General features: G+C 48.0%; 1 protein-coding gene and 1 pseudogene across 1 annotated transcript in view; both read left to right on the top strand.

Annotated features, from left to right (window-relative positions):
• Nucleotides 1–20225, top strand: part of LOC111149138 (sortilin related VPS10 domain containing receptor 2) — a 461286-nt gene that overhangs the window by 329196 nt on the left and 111865 nt on the right.
• On the top strand, nucleotides 3178–5958 carry LOC111149171 (annotated as a pseudogene).

Consider the following 20225-nt stretch of genomic DNA (forward strand, 5'->3'; position numbering starts at 1 on the left):
AAGCACCTGTCACCTTTGGAAGTCATCGTCCTTGTGTGCGAGCCCCACGGGGCAGACTCTGTCCCATGTTCTGCTTCGGTGACAGGACACCCCTGTGCAGATCCCCCCTTCTCCCCGTGGTGACCTTGATGACCTGCCTTACCATCCACCAAGGTGGGCTGGGACAGCATGAGCCAAATGCATGTCTTCACTTAGAGGACAGTGAGGTTTTGAGAGCGAGATGAAATTCGGCTCCCTATACCCCACAGTTACTCCTCTCATACTTCCTCCGATTTCAGACACACGCATGTCACACAGAACATCAGAGTGGGGCAGGGGGCGATGGGGCTGTTCTCGTTATAGGAAAGGGGGAGAGGGACAGGGAAGGGGGAGGGAGGGGAAGGGAAAGAAGGGAAGCAGGGAAGCAGGAGGAAGGGAGGGAAGCTGGCCATTTGCAAAGGAAGCAGAGTGATCCTTCTCTCCCAGGGCAGGACTTTTAGAAAGGTCAGTGTCAGCCGCAGACCTTGTAGCTTCCTTGACTGAGTCCATGGAGACGGCCACGTTGCTGTGAGAGGTGCGGCGCACCACGGGCTGTCCTCAGCCACGCCGTGAGCGAGTGCAACGGTCCTTAAAGGCTTTCTCGTCCTCGGGCTCCTCTCATCTTACCATCATCTCCTTGCCCAGGGGAGGAACTGCCACCGACTGACCTGCCTGTGGACGGCTCTTTTCCTCCTGGGCCTACTGCCTTGGACATTCCAGAAGCTGTGGGTGCTGTGTGGTCGGAGCTTCAAGGGAAGGTGACAGTGAGACAGATGAGGGTTCCCAGGTGTGATGTCACACAGTAAAGGTCCAGGGGCTGGAGGCAGGATGCCATAGCAGGGGGCAGCCACAGGAGAGGGCGGCCGCAGGGGAGGGCTGTGGTTCCTGGAGTCTGCCACAGTCACCCCTTGTGAAATGAAGAGTCCATGAGGAGATCTCATACAGCTTTCCCCCTAAGTTCTAGGTTGGCTCAGTGCATAGAAATACCAGGTGAGCACACACTTAATTCCACAGTTTCTAAAAGCCATGCTCAAAAAAATTAAGGAAAAACAATGTAATTGCTTTAATAGTATATTTTACTTAATGCAATATTATGTTGTAGGGGAGGAGAAATTTTCCTCTATAGATTTTTCTGACTGGTCTAAGATTTAAATTGATGTGAGACAGATTAACAGAAGAAAATCAAATTTAATTTTTACATTTGGGAATCCCCCCATCCCCATACATGAGAGGATCAAAGTCGGAAATGAACAATATGGTGTGGGTCCCATCCTGACCTAGGGGATAGGGTGGGGGCCTGGGGCTTCAAAGGGGAGGAGGGCAGTTAAGGGAGGGGCCAAAAGCTTCCCTGGAGCCCTCAGGGTCTGGATTGTCTTTGGCTGAAAATAGTCAACACGCTAATGTGGTACGCGGTGGGGAGACCTGCTCTGAACCCCTTCTGCTGAGCTTTTGAGATGTGAAAGAGGTTGCGTGGTCCCAAAGCTGAGTGGGTGGATTGCTCCCTGTCCTGTTAAGAGCCTCGGTCCTGAGAATGGGTCAGGCCAGTTAAACTGTTGTGACCGGTTTCACAAAATGGTCTTGTGGGTGAGCTCCCAAAGTTAAGCCTCGATCATGCAAGCAACCAGGTAATTAATAAGAGGTATTTCTGGGGCGCTGGGGTGGCTCAGTGGGTTAAAGCCTCTGCCTTCGGCTTAGATCATGATCTCAGGGTCCTGGGATCGAGCCCCACATTGGGACTCTCTGCTCAGCAGGGAACCTGCTTCCTCCTTTCTCTCTGCCTGCCTCTCTGTCTACTTGTGATCTCCGCCTGTCAAATAAATAAATAAAAAGTCTTAAAAAAAGAGGTATTTCTATGGAAACTAGACACACACTGGTTAGCAGAGCGAGTTCCAAGCCCCATGTCTGAGTGCCGTCGGTGGGATTTCTGGGCATCAGGCTCGAAGCACCCGCACGCGGAGAGAGGGCCGGCGGTGGCAGTCTGGTACAGCGTCATGGTTTGCCGTTTGCTGATCGCTGGAGGTCCCGCCGCGTGGCCCACGCAGCAGCAGACAGGGGTCTGTCTGAACAGGGCTGTTGCAGTGATTCCTCTCAAGCTTGCATCAGGCGGCCTGGTGTGCAGGGCCTCGGGGGCAAGGGGCAGTTCTCGTTCTCGGTGACTCCAAGTCAAAAGGATGGGAGAGGATAAGAAATGTTGGTTTGGAAAGTCATAAGCAGATATTTGAGGACATCGGAAGAATTCAGGATCTCATCCAGTTTAGGAGCAAATAGCAACGCCTGAAAGACCATTCGTCAGATCTAGAATCATCTACTACCCAACAGGTTATGTTGGGGAGACATAATTTTTCTCTATAAAACCACCCTCCTTTCCACCAAAGATAGCCAAATGAAGACTCGTTTGTTTGCAAAATGAGTCTGGTTTCGGACGGACTTGGCCTGACAACGTGCAAAAGTGGCCCGAGAATGGTCTTGGGCCACGTGGGCTGTTTTTAAATCTGCTTTGCTGGAACTTTCCATAAGGAATCTTCAGACCAAACATTGAACGGCCTCTAGAGACAAAACCAAACTTTGACCTTGCACCAAGTGCACGTTGGGCGTTAAAGCTCGCTGACTTGATTAAGTCCATCCCTATCTTAGCCAGTCCTGCCCAAGCGTCAAATCCCCTTCCGAGGAGTCCTTTCCCACAAGCCTTCTACAACTTCCTTTTTTAACATTCACACTCTGCTCTGTGTTTTCCCTTTTAAATAACCAGACTCAACTTTAGGACCAAACTACTTTCTTCTCCCTCAACCACAAAAAAAATTTGTTTCCATTCCTCATCCCGTTTCTTACCGGAAGCCCTCAGTCTCTGCCCACAGAGATGTTTCCCTTATTGTTTCTGGTAGTTTACGTTCTTTGTCAGCAATAAATGTTTCTTTATTTTCTCTTATTTGCAATCAATCTGGATCTTCAATGAATTTAACTTCACTCAACACTCAATAGCAAAGTTTGAAATTTCAGGTTATTACCAAAAAGATTTGGGGAGACCGGCTTAGAAATGTGCGTCTATTCAACTTACTTGTTCTTAACAATTGTGTTTTGATCAGTCACAAAAACCTTAACAAAGCATGAAACAGCTAAACTGCAATACTTATGCTGTCTTTCCTGCTGACAAGCCCTCTAATGGAGGTGACGGGAGCTGATTTTACTTTCAGTGAAGGTAAGTAGCATAAAAGGATTATATTTAATGCTAAGGACTCTAAACCCATGCTGATTTCATTATACCAGCATGCTTCAACCAGCTTTCACGTAGTAGAGACCAATCCTAGGTCACGTGAACTTGAAGAACACTTGGGTTTGTTTTGATAATTTCTGAGAGTTTTGAAACAGCCAAGCCTGTAAGCTCATGTCTCAAGACAGCTCTGTGAAGTTATTTTACAAATGAATTTTGGCAATGCCATCCAGATGTAGGAGACTTGGCACACACCCACGACACACAGGCGTGGACACATATGAACAGGGCAAACAGAGGTCTTACGCTTTCTAATGTATGTGCTCATTTGCCCCATCTCCAAAGACACCCTCTTTCCCTCTGTCTGTCCGTCTCTCTCTTCTGGTAAGAAATCTCTCCCTAAGGTGTGTGTTTCAAAGAATGGCTCTTGGGTCCTAGAGGAGATATGGGTAGAAAATCTCTATCACAAAGGCACTAAGTTTCTCTAAGAAGGACTTGGGATTCCTAAGGACAATACTTAAAAGAGTTTTGAGATAAATAGGAAGGGTTTTAGGATTGGTAAAAAGGACAGGTTAAACAACTCTGAATTATTTCTGAGGCTGTATTTCTAGTTTTGCAAAGATTTGTAAGATAAGGACAGTTGCTTACAATCCCTTAAGAAATCCCTTTGGTTACATCCCCTAAATGGCATCACGGGTTGATCTCCTCACCTAATTATCTTCAATTTGCTTCTTATCCTTTGGGAATGTAGCTCTAATTTTAACTCAGGGGTGAAGGCCTTAAGAAACTCCAATCACGTTCTGAATATCAGCTTCCAGTATGGCTAACTTTTAACTACAGGGCCGCTTAAAAATAAAAGTACTCTAGACACCGTCTTTGGGGTGATCTGTGGTAGACATTTTGAGGACAGCTGACCTGCAGCCTGTGTGCCCTGGTCCGTCCCCCATGGAAAACTGAGCGGGCCGTGTAGCTTTCTCCCTTTGTCTCATAACCGTGTCCACCAGCGAGAATGCTAATTCACCAGCTGCCCACCTTAACAGATTCAAGAACAAGGGGAAAGACAGTATGGAAATGAGGCAGCGTCGAATGGAAGTTCATGTGGAGCTGACGAAAGCTAAGAAGGTTGACCAGATGCTGAAAAGGAGAAACGGAAGCTGATTTCCTGATGACGCTACCTCTGCACGGCAGGCCAACTTCCAACAACCCGGGCACTGTAAACTGGTCTGTTGATGACATTGTCAAAGGCATCCATAGCAACAACTTGGAAAGCCAGCTCCAGGCTACTCAAGCCGCCAGGAAACTGCTCTCTAGGGAAGAACAGCCCCCTGTAGATGCCATAATCTGGGCTGGTTTGATTCCAAAATGTGTGTCCTTCTTAGGCAGAACTGATGGAAGCCCCATTGGGTTTGAATCTGCTTGAGGCTCACTACCATTGCTTCCGGGACATCAGAACTGACCAAGGCTGTGGTAGATGGAGGTGCTGTCCCAGCATGCATTTCTCCATTGGCATCTTCCCATGCCCACGTCATTGAACGAGCTGTGTGGGCTCTAGGAAACATTGCGGGGGTGGCTCAGTTTTTCAAGGCTTGGTTATCTCCTTGCAATTCCTGGCGTATCATCTTTATTTAGCATGTGGCTACTTATGTAACCTTACATGGACACTTTCAAACCTTTGTCAGAACAAGAATCCCGCACCCCGGTGAGATGCTCTTGAGCTGATTCTTCCTACCTTAGTTTGTCCCCTGCATCATGATGATCTAGAAGTCTTGGCAGATACCTGTTGGGCCATTTCCTACCTTCCTGATGGTCCAAATGAACAGATTGAAATGGTTGTGAAAACAGGAGTTGTGCTCCAACTTGGGAAGCTTGTAGGAGCTACTGAATTGTCCATTGTGACTCCCGATCTAAGAGCCATAGGAAATATTGTCCCTGGGACAGACAAACAGACTCAGGGTATCATAGATGCGGGAGCACTTGCTGTCTTTCCCAGCCTGCTAATGAACCCCAAAACTAATATTCAGAAGGAAGCTATGGGGACAATGTCAAACATCACAGCTGGTCGCCAGGACCAGATGCCGCAAGTTGTGAATCGTGGATTAGTCCCATTCCTCAGTGTTGTTCCCTCTAAGGCCGACTTTAAGACACAAAAGGAAGCTGTCTGGTCTGTGACCACCTACGCAAGTGGCGGGACAACTGAACAGATTGTATACCTCATTCATCATGGCATAATAGAACCATTGATAAGCCCCTCGGAGGCCATTTCAACATCTTTCCAGCTGCTGAGAAGATAGGTGAGACCGAGAAATTTAGTATAATGATGGAAGAATGTGGAGGTTTGGACAAAATGGAAGCTCTACAAAACCATGAAAATGGGGGCACCTGGGTGATTGGTAGGTTAAAGCCTCTGCCTTCAGCTCAGGTCATGATCCCAGGGTCCTGGGATCGAGCCCCGCATCGGGCTCTCTGTTCAGCAGGGAGCCTGCCTCCTCCTCTCTCTCTCTCTGCCTGCTTCTCTGCCTACTTATGATCTCTGTCTGTCAAATAAATAAATAAAATCGTAAAAAAAAAAAAAAAAACATGAAAACGAGTCTGTGTACAAAGCTTCCTTAAACTTGATTGAGAAAGATTTCTCTGTAGAGGAAGAGGACGATCAGAAAGTTGTGCCAGAAACTACCTCTGAAGGGTATTCATCCCAAGCTCAGGGTCGCACTCCTGGGATCTTTAAGGTTTAGACTGTACAGCTGCGGCAGAAAGTTGTTTGTTGTGTGCTCTGTTCGGCAGGAGTTTGTCTTACTGTTTCTCTACTAAGAACTCTTTTTAAATGTGTTTTGTTATTGTAGCATTTTTTAAAAAGATTTTATTTATTTATTTGACAGAGAGAGAGAGATCACATAGAGGCAGAGAGGCAGGTGGGGCGGGGGTGGGGAGCAGGCTCCCTGCTGAGCAGAGAGCCCCATGCAGGACTCAATCTCAGGACCCTGAGATCATGACCTGAGCCAAAGGCAGAGGCTTAACCCACTGAGCCACCCAGGCACCCCTTATTGTAGCATTTTCTACAACGAAGTTCAACTTAACCAGTTCCAAACCGTATAAACGGTATGAAGTTCCTCCTTTCAGTGGGTTTCTTATTTCTGTGTGGAATCTCTTAACTTGTGGTGTCCTGTAAATAAAGATCAAATTCCGCCCTTTTCTTTTCTTTATATATATATTATATTATATTTAATTCTATATTTTATATATATAATATTCTAATATATATGTATATATTCTAAATATCTTGCCAGTTTTCAACCAGGACACACAGTAAATATTCCGGCAGTGTTGAATAACCTCTCTCTCCTCTTGGGGTTTTTTTTTTTTTTTAAAGATTTTATTTATTTATTTGTCAGAGAGAGAGAGGGAGAGAGAGCAAGCACAGGCAGACAGAATGGCAGGCAGAGGCAGAGGGAGAAGCAGGCTCCCTGACGAGCAAGGAGCCCGACGTGGGACTCGATCCCAGGACGCCGGGATCATGACTTGAGCTGAAGGCAGCTGCTTAACCAACTGAGCCACCCAGGTGTCCCTCCTCTTGGGGTTTAAGAGGGGACCCCAAAGAGGGTGCAAATGATACCATCCTCCCAAGATCCAGAATCATTCCCAAGTATCCCAAAGGAAGAGCCAGCAGCCTACCTGTCCCAGGCAGACACAGCCCAAGCCAGGTTCTCAGGAGGCAAAGTGAGACCATCCACAGGGTCAAAGCTGTCCCTGGGAGAGAAAGGATCCGTAACCGATGGGTCTGGATTTGGAAAGGAGGGGCATCCTGAAATTTTATTTTCCTCTTCTGCGAGATTCTGAGCAACACCTGGTCATGTGTGAGAGAGCCTAGGAGAAATTCTGGTCACGTGTTTCCTCTTGGGACAATGAGGGGGATTCGTGAGGGGCTATCAATCTTTCTTTTCTTTTCTTTTTTTTCTTTTAGTTTCAGAGGTAGAGATCAGGGATTCATCAGTTCATGTAACACCCAGTGCTCATTCCATCACATGCCCTCCTTAATGCCTGTCACCCAGTTATCCCATCCCCCACCAACCTCCCCTCCAGCAGCCCTCAGTTGGTTCCCTAGAGTTAAGAGTCTCTGATTTTGTCTTATTTTATTCCTTTGTCCCTTCCCCTATGATCCTCTGTTTCTTAACTTCCACATATGAGTGAAGTCTTACAGTATCTGTCTTTCTCTGACTGACTTATTTTGCTTAGCATAATACCCTCTAGTTCCATTGATGTCATTGCAAATGGCAAGATGTCATTTTTTGATGGCTGAGCAATATTCCAGTGTGTGTGTGTGTGTGTGTGTGTGTGTGTGTGTGTGTGTGTGTGTGTGTGATGATATATCTTCTTTATCCATTCGTCTATCAGTGGTCATCTGGGCTCTTTCCATAGTTTGGCTCTTGGGGACATTGCTGTTATAAACATGGGTGCCTTTTTGAATCACCATGTTTGTTTCCTTTGGGTAATACCTAGTAAAGCAATTGCTACCAGTCTTTCTAATTCTTCTCCAAATTTGCTAGAATCTGCTGGAAAAGATCTGCTGCTGTCCAGGGGACATTTATTCTTCTGGTGGGATTCTAGGCTATATCCACGAAGGACTTGCACAAGAAGACCAGAAGCTGGTGGAGCCTGATTTACAGGGTGGGCCCTGCTGCCCATCCCACTGCCTCCACTAAGCCCACCTCCTGGCTTTCAGCTTGTACATGAGTAACCTGTGGACGCCAGGCCTGGAGATCGGGCTGTGGGACACTCTGTAAATCTCATAAGAAAAAAAAAAGGAAGCTGAAATAGGCAGATGGGGCCAGATTTTAAGAAGGGGAATTTCTGTTGAATTTACTTTTTGTTCAAGTCTGATTTCTCTTCTTTCATCCTGCTAAAGGAGTCCCTAAGAGGAATCACTGTATTTCCTTGTGTCCTCTTTTTAATTCAGTCTCTCTGAAGGTGCCAAGAAATTGTTTAGGATGAGAGATCTTTAAAATTTTTTTCTTCGCTCAAATACAGCCAATTCAGAGAATCAGTCATTTGGCCATCAATGAGTAGGATCTGTCAATAGTGATTCAGACTAATAAGCCTTTTCATGGAACGACCCAGAGATAATTTTCCAGGCTTAAGATAAATCTTTATTGAATGCAGGTGGCATCCTTGGGGTGGGTACAGATGATGTACTCCCGTGAGCACAGAAGTTTCTTTTCAAAGCCAGTCTCAGAAAGCAAAGGTCTTTGTCCCACCAGTGGCCATGGGTCTCTGGTCTCCCATGAAAATGGGATGCCTCCAGTCTGAGACCCGCTGATTTGTGACACTGGGCAGGTGCTCCTGGAAGGGGATTTTTCTAACAGTAACAATGAAGGTCAAGATAACAACAGCTTCTCATGAACTGGGATCTCTGATCCTGACACAGACAAAGATTGTCAGATCCACAGCCTTTGGGGGTGCCCAGCAGATGGGCAAAGACACCCATCCTCTGACTGGCAGACCAGAGAGGGCGTGCTCACTGGCCAGAACGCCAAGTGCTCAGGCCATAGAACAACACAGCAGACAGAAGTAACATCCATTTCTGGGAGGAAAAGGATGGATAAAAACATGGAGTACTCTTGCCAAATACTAGAGTCACCAAGCCCAAGGAGCTAGCTCCCCCAATATTTTCTGCTTCTTTAAATTTTAGAAAAAGGTCAAAAGGACCCTCACTGCTCTGCTTCCTTTGGACTCTGCAGGTACAGACCCAGGATCTGCTGTGGGAATTCTGACCTTTTGCCAGCTGTCAGAGTGTTCAGTGTATCTCTGCTGCAGTTGCCATGGGGTGATCTGTAGTCAGCAGACGGGGCTCACCAGAACTGTAGGGGAGGAAAAATATAACTCCTCTCCTCAAATGTTCTTCTGGCTGGTCTAAGAATCAAATTGACATGAGACAGATTAAGAGGGGGGTGCCTGGCTGGCTCAGTTGGTTGAACATCTGACTCTTGATCTCAGCTCAGATCTTGATCTCAGGGTTGTGAGTTTAAGCCCTGTACCAGGCTCCATGCTTCAAAACAAACAACAACAACAAAAATAAATAGACATGAGACAGATTAACGGAAGAAAATCAAACTGAATTTCATACATTTGGAACCCCCCCCCCCATACAGGAGAGGGTCCGAGTCGGAAAGGAACAACACGGTATCAGTACCATCCTGAGCTAGGGAGTGGGGTGGGGGCCTGGGGCTTCAAAGGGGAGGAGGGCATTCACAGGGCAATCAGGAGCAGGTGTCTGGTGATGTCATGTCTCCCTGCCCCATGGATAGGTCTCTCAGATAAACTTATCTCTGTACTAATTCTCATCCTGGGAAAGATCCTCCATTTAGATTCTGCCAGGTGTTAAGGGAGGGGCCAAAATCTTCCCTGGAGCCCGCAGGGTCTCGATTGCCTTCAGTGGAAAATAGTCCACGTGCTAACATGGCACGTGGCAGGGAGACATGCTCTGAACCCCTTCAATGTGGACAAGTAACTGATGTGACATGGCCAGTGAGATCCTTTCCACTCCATTTTCACACTAAGTCTTTGAAATCCAGTTTCTCTCTTGGTCTTGCAGCACATCTCAGGTTCTTTAGCCACTAAAATGTCTTTGGGGGTACTTGGCCGATATTTTGAGCTATGAAATTTACCGTCGGAGAAGTGGACCCACGTGCCCGAGTTGTTCCGCAGATACTTCAGTTTCCCAATAAGCAAACAGAAATCATTTTCAAAATTAAAGCTAACTTAATTACAATTGAGTTAAATTAACATTGCTGGTCCTCATCCACGCTGGTGCATTTCAAGTGCTCAGCTAAGTGGTCCCCAGATCGGACGGCGTGCTTCTCGCTCCCCGGTCATCCGAGGCCTCAGAATTCACCTGTGTGTTTAGACATTGCAGTTGCTGCCCTGTGTGTCCTGTTCTAAGGGGAATCAAGCAGAAGTCCGTGTTTGACTGGTGAGGTGTTTATCGAGGGACGAGGAATGGGAATTATTTGATGTTTCTGTTTCTGTTCAGTAATTTGACAAATGAATGGTCTGAGTTCATAATTAAGAAATTAGTTTTTAGAAAAGCTCCATTGGCTCGTGAATTGATGAAGTGAAGACTGTCACATTGCCGGGGGCTGGGGGGAGTCACATCTCAGCAAATAAACAAGATTTTAATGACTAGTCCACAGCTGTGTGTGTTAGGAGGTGACAAGTTGAAAGGACAGGGAGGAGATCCAGCGTCAGAATATTTTCCTATAGGGGTGCCTGGGTGGCTCAGTTGGTTGAGCAACTGCCTTCGGCTCAGGTCATGATCCTGGAGTCCTGGGATCGAGTCCCACATCGGGCTCCCTGCTTGGTGGGGAGTCTGCTCTTCCTCTGACCTCTCCACTCTTACAATCTCTCTCTCTCAAATAAATTAATTAATTAAAAAAAAAAAGAATATTCTCCTAGAAAGCAGGATTAATGGCACCAGAGAGTTCCACTCCAGCAGCATTCCTCCTCTGACCAAAGCCACCCACCCACTCAGCCAAAAAGCCGTTGTAGCAAAGAAAAAACCTTGTCTTCTGGCCCCGTGGATCACGGGGAGGAACTGGTTGCCTACATACAGTAATAAGCCAGTAGGGAACTTTTAGTGAGTCATTTCATTCTAAAAGTATGAGCTTACTCTCAGTTATCATTTTTAAAAGATCTCTTTATAAGACATATTGGCCTCCCCTTGGATTTAGCAAAAGAAAACAGTAGGAGAGGGCCAGTGCATGAGAACAGCCCTTGAGTGCCTACTCAGTGCCAAGCACAATGTGAGTGAGGAGGGGTGGTACTCAGCCTTCTGTGTCTTACTACAAAGGTGACTTTTGTGCTGGACATCAAGGGATGAATAGGAGTTGGCTGGAAAAAGAGATTTGAAGAACTTGTGATCAATTTGGGAACTGGTGACAGATGTAAGGCATGGAGGTGGAGAGTGGAGAGAAAGAGCAGAATCTGGAATATGTGGCTACTGTTGGAAAGGAAGGTCCCAGAGCACCAAGACAAGACGTTGAGACTGTCTTGGAGAACTAGAGGCTGCAAACTCCAGAGGCTACAGGGGTGGGGCGAGGGATATAGGTGAGCAGGGCCGGTCCAGCTGTGATGCGGGCTGGGACCGTGCCAGGGGAGTACGTGAACATGGGTGGGCCTTGTCGCCCCAGTCTTTTGAGAATTGTGGTATTCATGTGAAACATCACAACTGTCAAAACCTTGTGAGGGCAGATGTGGTCCTCTGGCAGCCCGTTTGCCGTGTCTGTTAGATTCCAGCAGGGGAGGCTGAGGTAGGGTCCCCGCAGAGTCGGGCTCAGGCTCAGAAGAGACCACAACTACTATGGCAAAAGACCCAAGTAGGGGGCATGGACTTCCGGTGGCTCCAGGTGGGAGATTGTGGTGTTTGTCCAGAGCAGAAAAAGCCGAGACAAAGTGACAGGTATAAGGAAGGAAGACAGCGTGCCTGAAAGATGGCACCTTTCAACTTCTACCATCAGCTTTCTGATGGGCAGACACGTAAAGCAGGTGGGCAAACCATGAAGGCAGGTGGATGGACAGGTAAGGCAGGTAGGCATACAGGTGAAGGCAGGTGGGCAGACAAGGTAAGAGCTAGAGTACTAAAGTACTTTGAAAAGTACTATGATCTGAAGTCCTTTAAAGGTTTTCTACTAAACTGCAGCTCCTGTCTGTCTCTGTGAATTACGACCAAAGTACCCATCATGATTACTTCTGGTTAATTTGTCCTGCTAAGCCTGAGCCGGTTGATGAGTTTTCTTAATTTTGATTATATGCTCAAGGGAGTGTTTAGTTCCTGTGCATCTGAAGGTTGTCTGAAGGCAAACAAAGTCAACAATGAGCGGTGGCACCTCAGAAGCCACCTGGGCTCCTGTTCCAACTCCAGGTCTAATGACCTTGGTTAAGACATGTAAGTGCTCTGGGACTCAGTTTCCCCATCTATAAAATGGAACAAGGGGAGTATCTGGTCTCAAAGTTTCTCCCAGTCCTGGAATCGTATGCAGTTTCCTACTTTCTGTGAAGTGTTGGTGATTTAATCCTGATGTCTCTGTTTATTGGATAAAAGCCCACCTCACCCCTAAGTTAACCCCTCGCTGACTCCAATGTGTGGCTAAGGGCGATATCAGGGTCTTTGGGACTGACTTGCTGTCATTCCAGTCACACACAAGTCTTTGTGTCTCTCCCATGGTGAAATGAATGAATGAATGAATGAATGAGTAGTTGTGATTTCAGTGCTCATGGAGCCTGAGCACGCCTACATGACCAACCAGCACCCCCAGCCCCCCCCATCCAAGACTCTTATCGCAAGGGTTTGCATCCCTCAATGAAGAGTTCCCTTTTCCCATCCACGAGTGATGACATGTGGGTGGTTTCAATAGTTACTTGTGTTATGATTTAAAAAAAAAAGTTTATGGTAGTGCCCACACACTGAGTACCTAGAAGATTCTATGCACTTGCTAGGCCACCTCCACCCCTACCCACATACATGCCTGTAATCCCATGACATTCTCACATTTGGAAGTGGATATTATTTTCCCCATGGTATAGCCAGAGAAACTGAGGCCCAGAGAACTTATTTTGCCCACATAACTAATCTTTAGACGAGCCAGAATTAGGACATTGGTCTGGATTCTTTTAATCTCCCAGGCTGCCCTCTTGGATCCCACTTATCTTTTAGGACGGCCTCGAATGTCCCCAAGGTCCCGGGACCAGTAAGACACAGGCCATGTTTCTCTATGTGTCTTCTATGTCATGTTGGCTCTCAGTGCAATGCACTTCTGATGAGCGCTTGTGCTTTCCGGGCCTTATGAAGCACCGAGTATGCAGGGGTGAATGAGGCCTGACCTGTCTTCAGGAGCTCACCTTCTAGTGGAGGACACAAACCGGTGCATGTCTGGGGCACCCAGAACACAGAGACGCAAAGTGCCAGGAGACTGTAGATAAAGATTTCTTCTACCTCTAAGGATGTAGGAGATCTTCCTGGAAGAGAAGGCAGCTGTGCTTATCATTAAGAGCGGGATGTGATTTGTTCATGTCAGAGCAGAGTGGTGTGATTCCAGACAGAGGGGAGAAGGTGAGCAGAGGCAAGGAAGAGGGGACATGCAATTAGGTGTGTGCTCCTGAAGGTATGTATGTAGATGGCTGTTTGGTTAAACCAGTTCATTCATTTGGCCATGCAGCCAAAACCCAGGCTTCCTGCAAACGCTTCCAATTCATGGCATATTAACTTACCATTTTCTACACAAATAGACAAGAAAGACTTTGTTTCTAGCTGGTAGAAATGACTTTGCATAGTAACCTACTTCTTTACAAAATTATCTCTTGATCTTTAAAATTTTCCCCATAGAAAGCCTCAAGGAGGAACTGACAATCTTTACTGTCTACCTGATTAGGAGTTATTTGGGACAACAGCAGAGGCCCTCACATAGCAGTGGGGCTTGGGGAAATGTGGGAAGAGTTGGGAGAGTGTCTGGATCAGGGAGCCAAGTGTCTTTGGTTATGAATAGGGACTTCTGGGCCAGAATGTCAATCTCAATTTTAGGAGATACAGAACAGTGGGAGACCACTCCCAACTTACAGTAATAACTATTGCTGGGTTGTATTCTTTGTTTTATACTAAAATTCTTACAACAGTATTATAAGGAAGACACATTACCATTTTATGAGTGAGGAACCTGTGTTTCAGAGAAAAGAAGTTGTAGGCAGCTAGAGAAGGTAGACTTGAGAATCAAACCCAGATCAGTCTAGCACAAAAGCCTTCTGGCCTTCCAGTGTCCTTAATTTAAAAAAAAAAAAAAAGTTACAAGAAGAATTTTTTAAGGGAAAAATGAAAAAGTCACTTAAAAGGCAACATACAGAAACATAGCTCGTTCTAATACAAATTTTAAACACGCATGTGAAAAGATGTTAAGCCTCAATGTAAAGGCAAACCAAATAACTAGATACCTCTCTTACTCCTTACATTGGCAAAAAAGAAAAAAAAAACAAAAAAACTAAGATAACAACAATAATGATACCCCATTTGACAAGGATGGGAGGGAGTAGAAATTCTGCTGCTGTTCACCTGACTGCCTATGTTATTGTTACTTCGTTAGAACAAAGTCAGTGTCCTTTCAATGAAACACTAAAGAAAAAAGGCATCTGCCATCTTCTGGGCTGGTGTGACATCCGGTGCTACGGGAATGCAGGAACCTAATAGCAGCTGGTCCTGGTCTTTTGGGATCCCCAAAACCACAAGAGAAGAGCCTCCATGGAGGCAAGGGCATTGGTTGCCCTGAGCGCTGTCCGTGGTGCTGACCCAGATGAGCCTCTCTGCCCGCTTGGTTGGTGGCCTTGGGAAGCACAGCCTGGCCCTCCTGACCCCAGCATGGACTCCTGCTGCCAGAAGCCTGCCCAGAATCTAAGTCCTGCCCCCACCAACAGTAATGCTTGCTTACTACTCAAACACTGAAAAACAGAGCCACCTGTAAATCTGCCATCTATTCTAATGTTCTGATGTATTTTCTTCCTGTCTTTTTTCTAGGAATCTTTGTTATATAGTTGAGATACTTTAATATTCTTAGGTTTCCTCTTAGAAGTATTCTCCCACATTATTCAGAATGCTTTGTGAGCATCATTTTAATGACTTCAAATAATCTGAGATTCAGTTAATGATAATGTAGCCATTTTTGTAGTTAGCTACTATTTATTGAAGACGTAGTATGTTCTTAGCATAATACTAAGGCATTTCCAGATACTACTTCTCATATGCAAAAGGACTTTGAGATGAAGGTGTTATTACCCTCAAGTTTGCTGATATTGAAACTGAAGTTCAGAGAGGGTAAGTTACTTGCCCAAGATCACACAGCTAGGTAAGGGGCAGAGACGGTTTCGAATCGATGGGTGTCTGATGACAAAGGCACTGATTTTGCCATTGCCCCACACTGCCTTCCATAGTTTTTACATAAGATGGTTAAAAAAAAAAACCACATATCTATCACAATTTAATATTCATCCCCCAGATACTTGGATATCTAGATGGCTTTGCACTGTCAAATAGAAGGTTGTTAAAGAAGAAAAGATCACAGAAGGTTGAGATTAGGATATCCTCAGGCAATGTCAGTGTCTTCCAGCGCCCCTCCTTGGGCCGGCCGCATCTTGCAAGAAAATGTGTAGCCCCTACTTGAATGCCTCCTTGCACTGAAAACTCACTATCTGGGCCAGAGAGTTGTATTAACAATGACAGTCACAGTTTTAACCAAGAAGCAATCTGAGTGGCCCGGTTAATCAGGGTCGTTTCACTGCCTACCCTACCCGCCCCCCAGTGGCAGGTCCCCATCCACTCTGGGCTCATTGTTGAGCATGGATGGATGCGCTGTGGCCTCAGGACCTGTCTCACAGCCAGTGTTGATACACACATGTTGACATGAAGGTGGCTGGCTCCCGGTTCCCAAGGACCTTGGCAACCTTTCCAGCTCCAGCATTTGTCCAGAAGTGGCTCTGCCCAGGTCAGCCTTGGTGGTAGCCGCCTCTGTGGGGAGGTAGGGGTGTTGCAGAAGTGCCCAGCACACCTGCCCTTGTCATTCTGAGCCCACTCTAGGTGCTTTCTTTTCCTGAGGGCCTGAGGGGCACTGCCAGAGAGAATGCCTTAGAGAGAGGAGGACAGGCATCACAGGTGGCTTGCTCTGGGTAACATGACAGGGCCATGTGTCCCAGTGTCCCTCCATTCCCTGAGACTCGGTCTGCCCAAGCCACCTAGCCATGGAACGATAAAGCAGGGCTACAACAGGACCTTATCCTCAGGTCACGGCTCTTTGATCTCACTCTGAGCCTCAGCACAGCACAGAGAGCCCGAGCTCTGGGGCCGGAGGACCTGGATTCAGCCTCTCTGATGCTGTGTCTCATGTGCAGCCCTTCTCCTCATTGTCTTAGCCTCTTCATCCATAAATAGGATTCAGGAGACCTGCTCCAGAGGCTAGACGCTCAGGACTAAGTATCTGTGGCCGTGCTTTGCAGACTCTAACCTGAGAATGTCCTGTGTTACGGCAGCGTCACCTGCCATGTGCTGCCTCCTGACATCATGTCTGTCATACAGCAGGTGTTTTATAAATGCTGGCTGAATCAACTGTCAGTATTAACAGTGGTCAATAAGTGTCACTGATAAGAAGGAATGGGAACAAAGAGTGGGCGAGAATGGGAATGCCTCTGGTCTCTGAGTCCAGGCACAGAGGGGCACAGATGGAATGGAGAGGTAGGGATCTTTGAGGTGTGGTCTCTGGACACTATAGCTGTATCTGTGTCCAGCAGGGCTCCTGTTTGGAAGCCAGAAGAGTGCATGGAGAACCAGGTGCTTCGGCGCCATGGTGGGCTGAAGGAGATAGAAAGGAGCTCAGAACTCTCTGGAGGGTGGACAGAGTGGGCTGGGCTCCGGGGAGTAAATCTGAGTCTGGGTAGGTTTGCAGGCAGAGTTCTGAGAGCATCATAATTCTGCAGCCTGCAACAGACTGTGTGAGATTTTCTAACGTGGAATAAATTCTGCCATTACCCAGTTGAACCGAGAAAATCGATGTCATTAGCCTAATTACGTGGGCTCTGTTTATAGACTCTGATGCTAGGCGCTAGGGGGTGTCAGAATAAGGACAGCGCGTTGCAAAACATGGAGGGAGGTGGGTGTAAACATCCTGCTGTGATTCTTGGTGCCACTTGGTTTCTCAGTGCGCTCACACCGACAGGGAAAGGGATGACATCATTCTGGTCTGATATGTAATAGGTCTTCAAAACTGCTTTGTTGGACGGATGAGAAGAAGAGGGAGGGAGGGAGGAAAGGAAAGATCTGAGGCAGTCATATAAATCTGAAAAATGTAATTTCCCCTTTGGGGCCGTGTGATCTTCAGCAGGAAATGGACATAACAGGCATGAAAGCTCTTGCGTCTCCCCAAAACGCCTCCTGATGTGGGGGCTTGGGCTCCCCAAGGGAAGAATGGGGCTTGGGCTGAACTGTCACCCCTAATGGGGTCTGCAATTCTGCCCCACACCTCAAAGCTATCGGACTTCAAAGTAATGGTCTGCGGCGGCACGTGGGTGGGGAGATGGATAGGATGGATAGCAGCTGGAGGATGAATGTCACCCTGGCCACCCCTCCGGGCTCTGGAGACAAAGGGGAGCCTAGCCCCTGTGCATCAGATGCCCGTTTCTCGGGTCTCCTGCCGACTCCAGAGCCAACAGCAGAGTGTCTGCTGGCCGGGTCCCATGTGTCCTACCTCCTCCGGACTGTATAGACACAATTCAGACTGTGGTCCTTACATGACTACCTCCTTATCCTGGATCTCTGTGCTGGAGAGTGGACTGCAGCACATTCAGGATTTAGAATCCCATTGGCTGAGACTGTGAGCCTCACACATGAGCTCACTCCCATTTGATGTGTCCATCCCCCTCTGGGTTGGTAATTGTGGTTCCCCTGTCAGTGGCCAACAGACATCTTCAAACGCTGATGCTGAGGATGTGTGAGGCTAGGACCATGAAAGCTTCAATGGTAGAAACGGGGACAAGGTCAGGTTTCTCTGACCCGGGTGTTGGTCTTGCATCCTGGGATTCTTCTTTGACTCCAGCCCGGTTGGATGGTGCCCTCACCAGATATAGAATTTCAAACATCTGGAGGGGGGTCCTTTGGTGGTCTAACACTTAGCATTAGAGAGGTATCTTCCGCCAATCCAGTCGTTCATTCATTTGCCTGGTTTTCTCTCTCTTTGTGGTTAAATATCTCCCCCAGGTGGATCTGATGGCCAGCGTCCTCTCGAGGACTTTGTCTGGGACGTGCTGAGCTTCTCCCCATGCAGACTTCATTCCGTGTCTCTGACCATCTCTCTGTTACACCTGTGACTCCTTCCTTGGAAACACTTTCAGTTTTGAGGCTAGATTCCTGTGTTCTAACCTCCGAGGACAAATTTTGGGTTTTTTCTCCCCTCCTGTTTATTTTATATCTTTGTCTTCTTCTGCTACCTTCTGGGAACGTTCCACAAGGATTTCTGTGCTGTCCCCGATTCCTTTTCTACATATAAACTCTGCCTTTCCCTGCCCCCCTGCCCCCACTTTGGCAATTTTATTTCTGCTCTTACCCTGAGATTTTCCTTTCACGTTTCTCTCACTCCCTCTGAAAGCCCGAGGGTGCCAGCCACGAGTTTCCTTACATTTTCTTCAGCTTTCGGGGATAAATCCTTTTCAGAGAGGATGCTTTTCTCTGAATCTTGAGGGTTTCATTCCTTTCAACTGGGCTGTCATGTCCCTTCACAAGCACCATGCTGGGTTTTTTTTCTGTTTTCCTGCTTGCCCATCTTTGACAAAGAACATCACCCACAGAAGAAGGAGGCGTATATCTTCTCAGCTCCCCCGCTGTCCGCTTGGGCTTGGACCCACCCCCAACCCCCACCACCGTAGCCCTGGCAGGACGGTCCCTGTGGTTGGAACCCTGTCACAGGGTGTCCACAGCGCCGCTGGACCAGCTCAGATCTTCCCCTTGATAAGTCCCTCCCTCTCTGGTTTTCGAGAAGTGACCCGAAGTCACAGACCCAGTACACCCTGCTCCTACGGGGCTGTCTGCCTCTGGCCAGGATGCAGTGGTCCCCTTACCAGACCCTCAGCCCCTGTCACATGTGCACAGAGAGCTGTGGCCCCAAAGAGAATGGTCAAGGGAGGGTCCTATAGCAGGACTTGGGTCCCATCAGAGTAGCCCCCACTGTGGCAGGGGTCACGCAGTCCAATGGTGCCAGCTTGGGTCCCCATGGCAGATGGTGGGCGGGACAGGGTGTCCGTCTGCCTGACAGGCTAGAGTTGTCTATTCAGCATACACAGGGGCTGCCCCACAGGCTCCTCGATCCAACTCTCGTGGTGTCACGGTTGGTGGGCGTTTCTCTGGTGTTTCGGCAGCGGGCGGGCTGTCTTCAGGATTCCTGTCCAGGTGGAATTCATCATTTTCTGCGTGTTTGTGGGCCAGGTGCGGCTCTAACGCGGGAGGCCGGGGCAGCGGTCTGGACTCAATATTTTGTGCACATCACCATGGGGAGCGGTGTTCTCATGGTTGTGATGGCCCCCGGAGCTGGGCGGGGCAGGGCGTGTCCCGGTCCCCATTTCTCCAGGAAGAGACAGAGACTCAGAGACACAGCTAGGTGAGCGGCCAACCAGGGGCTCGAAGTCAAGAGTGCCCCATTCTTAGCTCTCGCTCTTTTCCCTGCAAAGAAAGGAGGGAATATCAGACCAGCGCCTCTCCGGCAGGCCTCGCCGTGCTTACTGTCTTGTGCAGCTCCGCATAATTGCAGGCAGTCCGAAAGTTGCCAGGTCCTTCCGTCACACATGACGTCACCCTCCTCATCACAAGCTGAGGCCAAGGAAGACTGTGGGAAGGAGCCAGAAAGCTCCTCTGTCCGTATTTGAGTGCAAGCATTGTTCCAGATGCACCAGTTGGCTCATTTTCTGTGGTCTTGGGCTACTCTTCCCCACGGGGAGGATGCTCCCCTGCAGCCCTGGGGCTTCCCTTGAACTCACTGCTGTGTGACCTTGGGCAGGTCACCTCACCTCTCTGTGCCTTCTGCCTCTCCATGAAATGAGCACGATGGTTCCTCCCTTCCAGGGCTGTGGTGACGATGAAGTCAGCTAGTCCTGTAGAAAAAGCGGGAACACGTCCGGGTACAAAACCAGAATAGTATTATCAAGAGAAATTGCTCCTTACAACCCGATGCAAAGGCAGATCTCCCCCCAGCCCACATTGTGAGGCTTCCTTCCCCCTCCACATGCCCCATGTGTCACAGTAGAAGGGCCACAAGGCACACCCCACCCTATGCCTCTCCTGGCTGCTCTGCTCTTGTCCCCAGAGCCAGCCAGAGCATCTTTGGAGCTGAAATAACCACAAGGCCGGGGAAACTCAGCTGGGATGTTTCGGTCCTTGGGGACCAGAGGTGCTTAGAGATACAGAGCTCTCTCCTTCCCCCAGATCTCAGAGGCA

This window comes from Enhydra lutris, unplaced genomic scaffold (assembly GCF_002288905.1).
Source record: "Enhydra lutris kenyoni isolate GAN:26980312 unplaced genomic scaffold, ASM228890v2 scaffoldscaffold21, whole genome shotgun sequence".
NCBI lineage: Eukaryota > Metazoa > Chordata > Mammalia > Carnivora > Mustelidae > Enhydra > Enhydra lutris.